The sequence below is a fragment of the Corapipo altera genome, unplaced genomic scaffold (assembly GCF_003945725.1).
Source record: "Corapipo altera isolate COAL_440 unplaced genomic scaffold, ASM394572v1 50, whole genome shotgun sequence".
Taxonomy (NCBI): Eukaryota; Metazoa; Chordata; class Aves; order Passeriformes; family Pipridae; genus Corapipo; species Corapipo altera.
The window spans coordinates 10,563,959-10,578,851 of NW_020884889.1; positions in this window are offsets into that span (position 1 = coordinate 10,563,959).

Below are 14,893 nucleotides of genomic sequence, written 5' to 3' on the forward strand. Positions count from 1 at the left end.
GGATGTGACATTTCATCAAACCACAACTAAAAAACACGAGGATGTTCCAAAATTCACATTGTTTCCATAAATGTGGAGATTTCCTCTTCTGAGGTTTTGAGTGTAGGCTGTGGAGATACAGCATAGAACTGCACAGAAATAGCCAAATGATCTCATGGCAAATCATCCCTGCCTTGCCTAGACTGATAACAGAATTTGAAACTCTTTCATTCCGTACACACAACCATTAAATTCATCAGTTTAAAAAAAGAAAAGTTATCTACCTTATCTTCCCAAGGAAAAAGCATACTAAAGCAAATAGACACTATTTTAACAGAATCTGAATTATTTTCAACAAAATAAATTGATAAAGGATAATATTCATGTCCTCAGGTCATCTGCAACCCATTAGGTGCACTCTATTCAGTGGAATGAACAACATGCAGAAGTGTACCAGTTCCTTTTCTCTCTTAAATTATAGCAGTTTTATGAATGTTTCTATCACACAGTCAAAAGGGAACACTGAAATTGCTGCTCACTACTGTTACAGACACGTGTCTTTAGATACTTGCAGTGGATTTTGTCCCAAGACACCATCTCATTAAACCTAAAGGACACGTCTGAGCATGTGCCTTTTGCACACTGGTAAACTCAGTTCACACTTCCCTGTTACCTCATGGGCATCTGGGTGACTTTTGATGTCCGACTCAATTTCAATTGCAGCAGTTGCAGCTCTTTCAGTAGGTGAAACCAAGCATGCAGGCTAAGCTCAGCTTGAATTTTCAAGTATGCTATTAGAAGGTGTTAGCAAGCATAGCCTAATCAGCACAGCCTTCAGCTGTTGGTAGTTAATATTAAAGTGAGTAATATTAAAGTGACTGAGTAAAAGCTAAGAATGACTCTACCGTAATATCTGCACACAGTCCGAGATATCTGTATGTTTTAGCCACAAAAAAAACCCACACATAAAAACAAATTAAGTATGAAAAATCGTGTAAGAAAATTTCTCTTGGAGAAGCATAGATGTGTAGGCAGCAGTATCTGTACAGGCAGCAGAAATACAGCTGGTTTGTACATTTTAGTGTGGATCAGAGGGGTAAATTCAGCTTAAGTTGTCCAACCCAACAGAAGCAATCAAGACATGTTGAATATTTTGGACTGTTGGCAATATCTTGTGGGGCATGTTTTCTGAAGAAAACATGTTTGCATTGAGAGAAAGGAGAGTGGGAAAGAAAGGGGGGGCATCCAGTGCAACAACTTTGAGGTCTAGATGAAATCCCAGATGCTTATCAAAACAGCGTTGAAATATTTATTTTTATTTCAGTGGTGAAATCAATCATTTCTCATGACTCATGGTTACTTCTTTAAAAATTTGGAAAATCAGCAATCATACCAAGGTTGCTGAATTTTGATTGTAAGGAAATAGTCTGAAACATTTCCTGTACCAGGACTAACTCCTCATTTATTTTCCTATTTAGGAGAGCATTGCTCTGCATGCAAATAGGCTGATGCTTACAGCAGCATTTCACTGATAGAATATCAACGGATGTTATGAATACTGATGAAATTCATATTCTCTTATAAAGTAGGACTGCATTTTTCCAATTCCATTGTTAGGTGCCTTCCCATTCCAGCCCAGGACTTGCACATCTGCCTTTTCTGCCATTCATTACAGTCTTTCTCTCTCCTAATGCCTTCAATTATATTCAGCCCTTGTTTCAAAATGGAATCCCAATATTGCCAGGCTCATTTTAAAGGGCATTTTAATAATACTCAGGTTGTGTATAGAACTGTTAAAGGTAAAAACAAAGCAAATGAGATTTTAGATAAGATTATCATATTTTCAAAGACTCTCGAGGGATTGGGATGCTGAATTGCTCTTAGTTACAATGCAAATTGAACATCCAAATTCCTTCCATGGAACTGAAAACTTTTTAGTGATGTACAAAAGATAAAGGCTGGAAATTGAAGTTGACCTGTTGCAGCACCTCCAGCATCTTTTGTATCCTGGCATAAAAAGACATTTCCAAACTTTGCATCATCAATGCATCATCACATATATTTGCTCTACAGCTCCTGAGACATGACAAACCAGAGTTAAAGAACCCTGTGACACTCAACTAGGAAATTACTTGAATTTCTGCTTTTGCTCCTGAATAACAACATTATCTAAACATATTATTTTCTGTTTAATTTACTTCATTTTTATAATGAAAAGATAATTGATCTGGCAATATTTCAGTTTACATTGTAATGTTTTCTCAATAAATTGCACTAAAATGAATTTTCTGGTGTAATCAGATATTTTAAGATTCAACTGAATTGTACTGAAACAGAGCTGAGACTGCTGCAGCACTATATTCTAGTTTTCAAATGGTTTTAATATTGCATGTTTGCTATTTCTCAAAAGGTGTTGAAGTAAGATAAAAGTAGAATTAGAAACGAATTTGTACTGCAGAAACATTGAAGTTATTGTGCAAATATTACCTTACTTTTCATCTCTTATTTAGTAAAAGACTTCTGGTATAATTTCATGTTTTCAGTAAAAGTTCACATTTCATAGAGGTGCATATAAATTCATACAGAAAAAAGTAAAATAATCTTTTTCTGAGTATGTAATGCAATACAGCCACCTGCATCTATCTGCTTTGACTTAATAATCACGAGCTTTAAAACCTTCCACTCATAATAATTATGGCTGAAGTTGATCATGAAGGCCTGTAAGTTCAGCTTGTTTAAAAATGAGCAAGAATGTTACACATTCATGTGACTCTACAGTTCAGACCCTTACTTTTAAATAAAAGCACAATATCTTGAGACTCTCAACAAAATTAAAGAAATCAGTGCTGTGGATATGCAACGCATGACAAGGGGTCTACACTGTTCTTGATCCACTACTGGCATTTCCAGTGCTTTAATTCTGGAAAAGAATATTATACAGGAAATTATACAGGAAAACTGTATAACCTTTGAGGCTCCACTTCTGCTCGTATCAGTGTGCAAGGAGAGCCTTTGAAAGATGCAGGAATCAGCCAGGCAAGGGACACAATCATCATTCCCATGCTCCCTTTGACAACAGGCTATTTCTGAGATCCCAGGGCAGAAAACCATTTCCTCTTGGATCCCAGGAAGACCCACACAGTACAACCCCTTCAGAGTAACTGCAAAGGTAGGACTTCAGCAACAAAAATCTCTCATTACTTTAGCAAAACTAACAATTTGAGCAGTAATTAGCAAGGGGTCATTTTTTTCCTGTATGTCCCTCAGTACCTTCTGAAAGAATCCCACAAACATTATTACGTCCTTGTGAGTAGAAGTTCACCTCTCATAGCAGAGTTTTGGCAATCTAATTCAGGGGCTGCTAAGCCTGCTTTTTGACAAACAAACCAATCCCAGTTCAAAGTTTACCAAAATTTATGAAACCATTCCCTTAAATTCAAGAACTCTGAGCACTCCTTCTTTCTCTGCTAATAAGGATCCCAGATTACAAAGTCTGAAGCAGTCCATGTTCCACACAAAGTGAGCATTACTAGGATGGATACTGAGAAAGCAGATGAAAATACTGAGATGTTTCTGTGTGGGGTGGAGCAAGAGCTTTCCTCTGAACAGCTCAAAGTCTGGGAAAAAGGAATAAGATACTATTAGAAGCTCAAACCTGTTCTGGCCTGGTTCCCTCACCTGAAAAAGAGCTGTGGGAACTGCAGCCAAGTCACCACGTAGCCACTTTGCATCTTTTCTGATCTCCAAGATATTTTTATATATTTTTTCTATTTTTCAAAATGTTTGAATTTTAATGTTTTGATTTTTGTTTAAATTTATCACCCTAGAAGTAACTGCACGTTAACATGCACACACAAAGAGAAATCTCCCAATCTTTAAATAGTCAGATAACCCTCTACCCACCTATACGTACATGGACAGAACAATTTCCATAAAACCAGTCTGTGTGTTTCCAAGTGGAGATAAGTACATTAAGTGCCAGGCTTACTCTTTCGTCCCACTCTTTCTCCCTCTTACTATCTATTATCCCCATTATGACCTTTCATTATACAAATGTTCTTGAGGATTTTTTTTTTTAATTCTATACCCACATGACCAACTGTAGGAAGAATATTTTCATGATCTCTCAATAGGACATGAGGGTGCTATAAAAGTAAATGTGCTGTGGTTATGAGAAAGTTCAAATTATTGTTGGCTTTTTAGATAATTTTTTTTAACAATTTTATTAGTATCATCTCTAGTTTCAGCACTAAGTTGAAAGCTATTCCTATGGTGCATAGGCAAAGCCTCATCAATTTTGACAGTATGGCTATGCAAATATTCTCCCTTCAAGTACCTTAATGAATAATTAATATTGTGCTTAGAGATCCAGCTGAAAGCACCAATCAGAGGGTCCAAATAAATTGGATTGGTATTGAAGAAATTGTTCCCCACGCTCATCAGAAAGATTACTGTTTCTTTTAGAGAATAGCTTTAACAATATGAAATAAAGCCCTTTTGGAATAACCTGCTGATATCTGCATGAATAATCAGAGCAGCTATAAGTTATCTGTCATAGTGCTGGCTGGCTCTAAAAGACATCTGCTGTAAAGGTATTGTTTTGTAATGACAGAAATCAAACTGATTTGGGGAAAGTAACAATCTCTTTTTGTCTTACTTTTCCTTCATCTTTGAAATAGATACTTCCAGCATATCAGTTTGAAATTAAAAACAAGTGACAAAAGTCATTATTTTCCTGAAGGAAGGACAGAAGGTAGACTGCCAGAAGTTGTCTTATATCAAAATAATTTTTGTTTCGCCTAAAGAATATTAGCTCTCAGTGTTTATGCCCTTCAAAAATTTGGGTTTCAGTGTAGCTCGTGAATTACACACTTTATAAAACTGATGCATGTTGGGCATCCCTGTGCTGTGTGCAGGGTTTCCATGTTAAACACAGCTCTGACTGAACAAAGGAAGTGTCAAGAGGGCATACTGGGAGAGAGAGCTGGGACCAAAATACACCAGAGGCATTTTTTACTTCCTTAACAATGACTACCAGATACAATTACCAGCACTGACAAGTAACTCACTCCTACCTAAAGACAATGAAACCTCTGTATAATCTCTTATTAAAAAAAAAAAAAAATACTGAAAGCAATTCTACGTAATTTCAGATAAATCCTGTCATTCTGAGTCTGTAGCAATTTTTCTAAGTTAGAGTGTGCAACCAATTGTAGAACATTTCAACCCCCCAAAAAAGAGTATTTATCACTAGCTGATTAAAGAGAGGGTTTTTTATTCTTGTGAAAGGTGATCAGAGAAAAATGTCAGGTTTTACATCCTCCCTCCCAAATGTAAAAGGTCACCAGCTTGAAGAAAAGTTTAATACTTCATCTCATGGAGTATACAAGCCTGTTGCCCTCAGAAATTTGCAGTTTTCTGCTCATTCTGTGTTACCATTTATTTGGATACCAGGAATTTCAGATTCAGATTTCATCTACTTACTTTCTAAGTTTCCAGTGTAGGAAAGGTTCTCCACCCAGAAAAGGTGCTAAAACAATACTTTAAAGCATAAGTTTTAGAGCATCTGGGAGCACACAGGCCATGTCCTTCCTGAGAAACACTAAAACCAGGTAAGGAAACAGAGCTGGGATCCAATTATTCAGACAGACATCTGCATCCATGAAGCTGTTCCAAATCCATGCAAGTCTCAGCCCACTGCATGGTTATATAAAGTCGAGTTGAAAGCACTTGAGCAAAGTCACGCCGGAGTAACACCTCTCTTGCATCTGTGTCACACTTGCTCATGGATTAAGCACTACTGTAACTACATTAACTGGGCTTTCCCATCAGCAGAAACAAAGAGTTGCTGTTTTCTTTTAGCTGTCTCTTTGCACCACACTTTCAATTCGGGCATCAAAATATAGGTTAAAAAGCCAACAACAGAAGTAAAACTTAAAATTTTATTTTAAACGTGTAAAATAATTCGTTACTTTTACGCACCTTGGTTTGTTTTTATCTCTCTGGCAAGACCAGCAAATTAACATGTCCAACATTGGATGCCCACTCCATACTGTGTTTACTGCCCCATATTAAAACCACAAACATCTGTGCTTGAAAACTTTGCTTCTCTATTGGGGGAAAGAACTTCCATCCCCAAACTGAAAAATTGAGCTGGCTTATGAGAGGCAGTGGTTTGTTTCCATGCATAAGGGATTGCTGAATGTGAGACAGTGGCTGAATAACCCTTAAAGAACTTTTAAGACTAATATATATGGTATCTAGCTGTCTTTTGTTCTTTTTTGACTATTCTACAATCATGTCTTTATAGCTCATTCAAACAGGAACCTGAGGTTTTAAGGATGCTGTTAGAACATCTGTGAGAACACAGGAAATAATTGTAAAAGCATATATAAGAGTTTAAAGGCGTTTGATGGCATTGCAGTCACCAAAGTCCTCATATGTGTCTAGTAGCTCAATATCTGGTAGAGTATACATCTAAAGAGATATTTGGTCTTAAATCAAAGTCTTCATAGTAGCTGGGAGGTAAAAAGATTTCAGATAAAAGAATTAAGAGCATGACCTAATGTACTGGAAGTTACAGATATATGTCAAACTGCAGCTAATACATAAATTGGCTGCACTTCTAAAAAAAATGGTAACATGACCAATCCAGAAATTTAGATTATAATGAAAAAAAGTTAGAACCAAGCCCACAGGTACACTTTCCCTTCTTTTGCACCTAACATCAGTGAAAGGTAGTGGCAAGAATGAACTGAAAAGTAGTGATATCAATTAATATAAGGAGGAAAAGCCTTGATTTTGACTGTTTCCAATGGTTATTACCATTATTAGAGTTTACTAGGTCCTTTTGGCACTTCCTAGTCCTAACAAAACTTCAGAATAAATTCTTATTTGTCAATTTAGATTATAAAATATCAAGCATCCTTGATTTATGCATTCTCATCCATAATCATCACTGAAAAATGTAAATATTTTGTTGATGGCTGTCTACATCGATGATCAGATGAGACACCGAAAATGACATCTTGTTTTCACTGCCAGATCAACGTATCCAGCAAGAGAAGCAGATAAATTGTTTTCACCTCAATGAAGTGTGACAAGAAAAAACACAAAAGGGGAACAAAAGCATGCAGGCCTTGTTCTTATGAAATATCTCAACTATTGAATGAATTGTTTAAGGCTAAATCTTCACGTCTGAGGAGCCATGCCAAGAAGAGTAGTAGAAGATCAAAACACTACACTGATATAAGACTAAAATATAATTCCAAGTTCAGAAGCAAAATTGCAAGTGCTTCACAGTGCAAGAGGTATCAGGGGCACTCCTGCCCAGATCTGGGGCTTTTCATCCAAGAGTACATCTAAATATATCTGACAGAGATTTTAGAGGAAAAACAGAACTGTGTAAGACTAACAGGTTCAGTAACAGAGCAACACTTGCTCCTGACAAGTAATCAAAGCCAGGCAAGCTGAAAGCATCTTGCTCACTTTCATTCTCAGGCACACCTTCCCCTTCACAGCTCAGCCTTCCAGCAAACAAACACATGGCTTTAGAGGAAAGATCACAGTCAAATTTAGTGAAACACAGCCTAAAACTTTTGCTTTGACCACAATTAAAGCCTCAGTTTGCTTACTCTGAGAGCATTTTAAGAACCATTTATTTGACTTTTTTCCCCTGTTTTAATTTCTGTCATAATACAAACTAACAACAACAAAAAAACAACCCAAAAGATTAAAGCAAATAAAGTCATTCTCAAAATGTCCAAAGCATTTTCAAAAATAACATTTTTTATATAAACTCCTCTTCTTGTCAAGCCCCAGATGGAGGTTCTCTTCCCCAGGCACCATGACATTCTTAATTCAGCTTGTCTCTAGGAATGGATGTCTGTAGTATCCCAGTAGGGCTGCACACACAGTCTAATCCTATGCATGTACACAAATGTCTTAGTGCTGCTCCACATCCAAGGACATCCAATGTTCCAGCTACTCCAAATACATCAGCCCCAGCCAGTGCTGGGATCCAGGTTGCCCACCCTCCCCACTCCAGCTTCCTCCCTTTGTGTCTTCCACTCCTGCAGCTCCTGACATCACTTTGCAGCCACTGTGGTGATGTGGTCACTCAGTGACCTCTCACACACACATCCAATCTCCTGGCTGAACTTCCAGGCTTATACATGGATTTATACATCTCCCACACAGGCAGGAAAGCTGTGTGAATCCATGGTCTTTCAAATGTGTGCACTCTTGGCAAAAAGTCCCCTCAGATGATGCCCTATTAAATCTCCTCCATCACCAATACACTTTTATGTGCACAGCTACATTTTCCTTCGGGAGCACACAGGACATTAGTTTCCCCTAAAACCTATCTAGGAAAGAGTAACAATCTCAACTGGGTAACTAAAGTCACAGGTAGCTGAGGCCAGGGAATTCTCTGCAGCTGTGAAAAGCCTTCTGTAAGAGGTGTTATTCTGAAAGAAAAGGGAGATTTTTCTTATTTATTTATTGGCCAATTATGCTGATTTCAAACCTTTTGGTAAAGATGCTTTATCTTTGCTTAGTCTATCACAGAAATTTGTTTAGTTTTCCAAAATCAATTTATTCATATCAAGCCACCAGGAGCTGAGAAAGCAGCCCTGACCTCAATGTAACCCTGGAGGCATGAATAAGATTATGTCAGTGCACTGCCCTTTGAAAGCAAACAAAAAGCAATACATCTTAGAGAAGAAAAGAGGAAATAAAAAACCAAACTCAGAAGCACTACAAAACTACACCCCAAAACCCTGGTGGGAGTTGTTTGTTAGGAGTTCTTGTCTAGATGACATCTTGCTTCATTGACATGTCTCTATGTCTCTACCTGTACATGCTAAATGTGTGTGTGAAACACTCTGAATATGAAAGATCCTAATTTTGAATGACACTCAACATCATACTTCTGCACAGATTGTGCAGCATCTTCTGGAAGAGCAGCTTAACAAGACTGGTGAAATTACAAATTTTTGTGCAGTGGATCTAAGGTTATTTTGCATTACATTAATTTATTTTTTAATGTGTTTTGCTCCTTTGCTTCCTCTGCAGACATAGATCACATTCTAGTTATTTTCTGCAAAGGGTTCATTACAGTGTGCTTAATAATTCAGAGAACCTGGCATTTAAGTAGCAAATATCTGTACTTGCTAAGCATAGCATAAATGAATAAATGGATTTCCTGATAACATACATTCCTTAAAAAAACTCAAAATGCAAAGCACTGACCTGCACTTGAATGTACTTTTCCCTCTCTCCCATTGTCTCTACACAATGCAAAAAAAGAGCCAGAAACCACACTGGATTTCAAACACCCATGTTCCCCAGCTAGATACAAATGGAGTCAGAACTTGCCTTATCACTTGCACTACAAAATACAGAAAAATTATTCCAATCCACCAGAGCACAACAGTTTCCAGAGACACATGCAGTTATCCACTTAGGTCCAGGAAGGCAATTCTTAAAGTTACCTTAAGCTTATACAATTAATTTGATTTTTTAAAAAGATAAACAGATGTAGCACATAGTTAATTTTTCCTCAAAATATGCAAGCCCTGACCATCTTTGTCAAAAAAAATTTTTTCTGGTCATCAGATAAAAAAAAGACAAACAGCAACACCTGACAAAATATCAGCTGGGACTACCAAGTAAGGAGGAATATGAAGAGCCAGAGTTCTACACTTTTAAACCCATAGTTCCCACTCTCCATGTGAATGTTTTTTGCCAATGGGTCCAGACCGCTCTGGGTTCTTTACTCCTAATTGTTCACAAGAAAGTTTCCAGCTAAGGAGAACATTTTCAAAAAGCTTTGTGAGGCAGAAAAACAGCACTATGCAGGAAATACTAAAAATCTCAGGGGTTTCTGGGTGCATATCACATACAATTGCTGTTTAGGATGCAGTTGATGTTACATAATATTCATATTTTACAAGAAAAGGGGAAAGTTTCCTGGCTAAAGGGTATAACTCCCAGAGCATTATTTCTAGTGTCAATTCTACAGAGATCTTCTTTATCTTCACTCCTTTTTCCACATGGAACAAAGTTCCTGGTCTCTTGCAGTTATTCCAATCTTCTCATGCTCTTTCAACTACTTTTAGCAAAAAAAAGAAAAAAAAAATCACATTAACTGTTCCAGCCAAGGGCTGGAAATCCTAAATCTTTCTAAATCCTAATGTGTTTCTGTGGTGTCATTGCCATACAGAGACAGTTTTAACTCCAGTGCCTTCAAAAATACAGTGGGAGAGATGGAGATTGGCAAGATTTGGTTAATACCATGTGATCTGTACCATCCCTTGTCTGTACATTACCTCATCTAAGGTAGATTACTATCTTCAGAAGGTTTGCCCTCCTGTCCTGCTTTCTGTGTTTCCCTAAAGGGGATCATTCTTCCTTAGCTGGTGAGAAGAGCAGGCGTGTGAACAAGACAACACTCACCATTTTCCCTTTTTAGAAGAGGCATTAAATGCTCACAAGAGCTACTGTTACTGCAAAAACCAATGTCTTTTTACAAACACCCTCATATGTTGTTTCTTGAACCTTGGATTTTATTTCTAATCAGCTGTTGCCCTGGTGGTTTTGCAGATGGCTATTTGGGCAGATGGACTGGAAGTTCATGCTATAAACATGCAGAAAAAGGGGAATCCATGGGTCTGCACTGCTTCAGTTACCAGAATCTGCAGAGATGTCAAAGACATGTTATTCCCCATTTGGCAACATGCTTTGATTGCTAATTAATGCAAACAGCTTGTTGTCTACAGTAATACACAATTACTTCTCAGTGACCAAATGGCTTACAACAATTTCAACAAGCAGTTCAGGAGCCAAAAGCATTCCATAAATAAGATGCTGACACTAAGCTTGTGTACTTCTATTTAAAAATGTAATATTATAGCCATCTGGAAAACAATTTATTTAATAACATCCAGCAACACAGGACTTGCCACCTGTGAACTGGCAAATTATCAGCAAAACAGGTAGCCAAAGGCACGAGTGGATCCAGCATTCAGAGCTAGGGAGGAAGAAAGAGACAGTGATTTCTTGTAATGGCTTCTTTTTTGACCACTCATTTTTGAAAAGACAGCCAAATTTCTATGGAAAATCATCATGGAATAAATCCAAACACCAGGAAGGTATTTTACTGTCACAGTGAGAAACAGATCTCTTCTTTCCATTTTTCTTGAAGAAATCAAGAGAGTCTTTTGTTAGAGTTTCCAAAATGTATGCATGACAAAAGTCTAAAACCAGGACTTACTGCAAGCTCTGGACCAGTGATGCTGTTTATTGTTTATTCCTCTCCAGCACAGTCAGTCTACAGCAGTAGAGACAAACAAACTGGAAAACTGAGCAACTTCATGAGGTGGTATTTGAATGCTAAGTGACTTCCTAGAAATTTTTCCACTGAGGCCAAACATTTTCCAAAAGGGCTTTCTTGTAGTAAACACATCTGAAAGCAATCCTTTCAAGTGCATGATTCATCTTCTCTGCTCACAGCCAAAAGTGTCCCAAGCACAAAAATGTTTTTACAAAACAAAATGGCCAAAAAAAAGGGATGCAGCACAGAACAGAGCATGAGCTGGATTTCCATTTGATAAATACGTTGGCTAGGATCTAACATCTGTACAGAAATTGCAACCAAGTTAGAGGAAAGGAATCCTACCAGAGCTTAGGTTACACTTGTAAGGAGGGTCTAAGGCATTAGAGAACACACAACCAGCAGTCTCTGTCTACATTCTTATCGTGTCACTTCAGTCTTTAAGCTCTAAAACCAAATCATTTAAGCAGCAAACAGAAATAAACGAGGCAATATTATTGTATTGTCTGTCTTGTGACCCCACAGCAAATCACTCACCTCAGCTAAAGCAGCTTTCTACAGTCCTGTAGCAGCTGGGACAAATCTGGACTACTATAGCTGAGGAAATACCTACTCTTACCTAAGCTACAACTAACCCTGAAGTGTAAAACTTTCTCTAGAGCCAACGCAGACTCTGCTGGTATCAAGTATTGCACAGATTGACCAAATGCAGTTTTTTTACTGCCATGGCACCTGAGTCCTGTTTTATGTCAGGTGATGGAATGATGGGATACTACAAAGTACACTTGGTCACTCACTATTCTGGCACTATGTAAGCAGCACAGATAGAGAAAATGACTTGCAATTTCCTTGCAGAGTCATATGTAAAAATATAATTCACATATTTTTAATTTTATATTATTTTTCCTCTAATACACTGAAATGTAAATGCTATAATTTATTAGACTTCTGAACACAGAATGGGAAGTAGATACTTGAATAAAATAAATGATCAGTGTGGATAAATTTACTTTGAATATTAATATCATACTAGAAAATGTTTAAAAGGTTAGAGTAGACAAAAATGCTAGAGGATTTTCTCATTTCCATAGATCATCTTACATTTGCATATTAACTGTAATCCTGACTAATGGCTGCCATGCTTCCTTAACCCTGTTTTAAGTCTGAGATTCATATATAACGTCTGCTTCCAGGATCACTGCCCATTACAGTAACTGCGATAGTACCAAGCACATTGAACCTGAATTAAAGGTAGCAGTACTATCCATGAGTGAACAGGTTCAACATGGAATCAGAAAAAGCTGCTATAATGGGGTAATGTGTGTAGAAATAAGTTTCAGTTGCTATCCTACAGAATTTATGGTGTTGAAATTCCTGTTATCTTAAAAACTTCCCAGAAATGGTACCAAATTCAGACAGAGAAATAAGAAAAAAATTAAAAATTAGGCAACAACAACATTAACATTTGTTTTATATGCCCCTTCTCTTGCAGACCTAAAAAACCTCCAATATTTCCCTAATTATTATTTCATACATACTATAAAACATCTTGAATTGCAATAACAAGTGCATATATGTATGCTTTTTAAAGTAAAGAGGCATTCATGACTATAATTTGTAATGTAAAGAAATAGGAGAAATACCACCAAAAAAAAAAATCATAAAAATAACAAAGCTTATTCACACAAATCTCCAACTTGGCACTACTGGGTACCATCAAATTGGATTTTCTACACATGAACTGTTCACCAGTCCTTACCTTGATGAATCAATCAACTATTTTAGAGTTCTCTCCCTTTCAAAAATGCACATGAAAAGAGCAGCACAGAATGAAAATAATCTGCAGTTAAGTTTTCAGTAATGCTACACAAAGCAGTTTTTAAGAAAGGAGCCCACATACATATTTTTCAAACCCACTAGGCTTTGAAATATGTCACAAATACCAGAAGACTGTCATAAGCTGCACCTCTGGAACTGCCACCCTCTAAACATTTTCTGTATGAGCACATTCTTTTTAAAATACTGATTAAATGTTTCATTTTCTATACAATCAAATACTGTAACTTATATATGATTATCTATAGATCAAGTATCCCTGTAAAATGAAATTTGGAATTATTTTTTTAACTGCCACACACTGTGGATGTCCTGGATACACAATTATGGTATGAGAAGATGCAGAGATCTCAGTTAAATACCTTCCCAATGTTAATGCCACATCAGATAGGTAAGATAAGTACAAAGAGGAGGTAATATATATATGAGTTAGTTGTGGCACACTCTCAACATCATGACAATAAAACCAAAGTGCATTTGCTTATATTTTTTGAACACAAATAAGTGCCAAATGTGGTAAGTAAAATAAGGATCAAATTCCACAGGCCTTACTCAAACACAAACATGTAGCAAATGAATGTGCTTTCACAGTGGCAGCATTCAAATGTATCAACTGTACAACACAGAACAAAATTTCTCCTCCAATTTCTAACCTTCCTTGTTCCATTTGTGAGCAAGGCAGTTTGAGATGCTGCTGACATACAGGAATTAGGTTCTGAATCCCTAACCCAAATAATGCCACATATAGTTTCAAAGATGTACCTATCTGTAGCAGCATAAAACATCTACAAGATGTACAAACACTAATTTTCAGGGCTCAGTCAGGCACAGTTCTCTGTTACATACACAGATGTAGCTTAAAAATACCACTCAAAAAACAATCATCACAAGGGGAGCCAAGACAACACTGCATCCTACAAATCCGACAGACAATCTCCTTCATGTAATACTAGTCCTAATCTGACTTTTTACCTGCTTCTCTCTACAGCCATAAATGCTTTCTGTATTTCCTTTTAGTAGCCCAAATCTGAGCACCATTTTTCACCTGTTACTGATGCCTTCATCAATACCTTCCCCTTCTACTGCAAGTACTACATTTCCAGTCACCTTGTCAGTGGAGCTGAGCTTTTTTCTAGTCTACCCACCATTCTTTTGTTAAAAGCATTATTCCTTCCCTTTCTGTGGCTCATTTAAACATCCAAACTGACAGTCTATTAGGTGTTCTGGTGGCAGCTTCTTAAGAGATTGAGTCCTTTTGTGTGTCAGTCCCCTGACACACAATCTACATTTAGCAGGGAGGTGGCAGACACAAGGAATATCTTTTTAAATTAGAGAGCAATGGAGAGATTTTCACAGAGTAAGTGAAACTGCTCTGAAAATACGGCTCTTCTGGAAATGGGGTTGCAGGGCAAGGCAGTGATTTGAATTGCCCACACAACCACCACATCAGGCAGTTCAAGAGGTGACATAACTAAAGCAGGTGGGGAGGAGTTATCTTTAATGGTCCTTCTCATGTCTGAAGACATGAACATGGTGATGGGGGGGTCCCTGTCATTTCCCTGTGCTGTTACGGCCACTTCTGCAGGTGGTAGAAATCAGAAATGTTCCACAAGTTATCAAAAACTGGAGGAGAAAGAGTGTTTAGATGTCATGATAAGGCCAGCAAACTGCATGTAAGGATCCTTAGGGAGTAGTAGGAATTTGTTTGCTAGTTTGATAATGTAGCATTTAGGTGGATTGTTT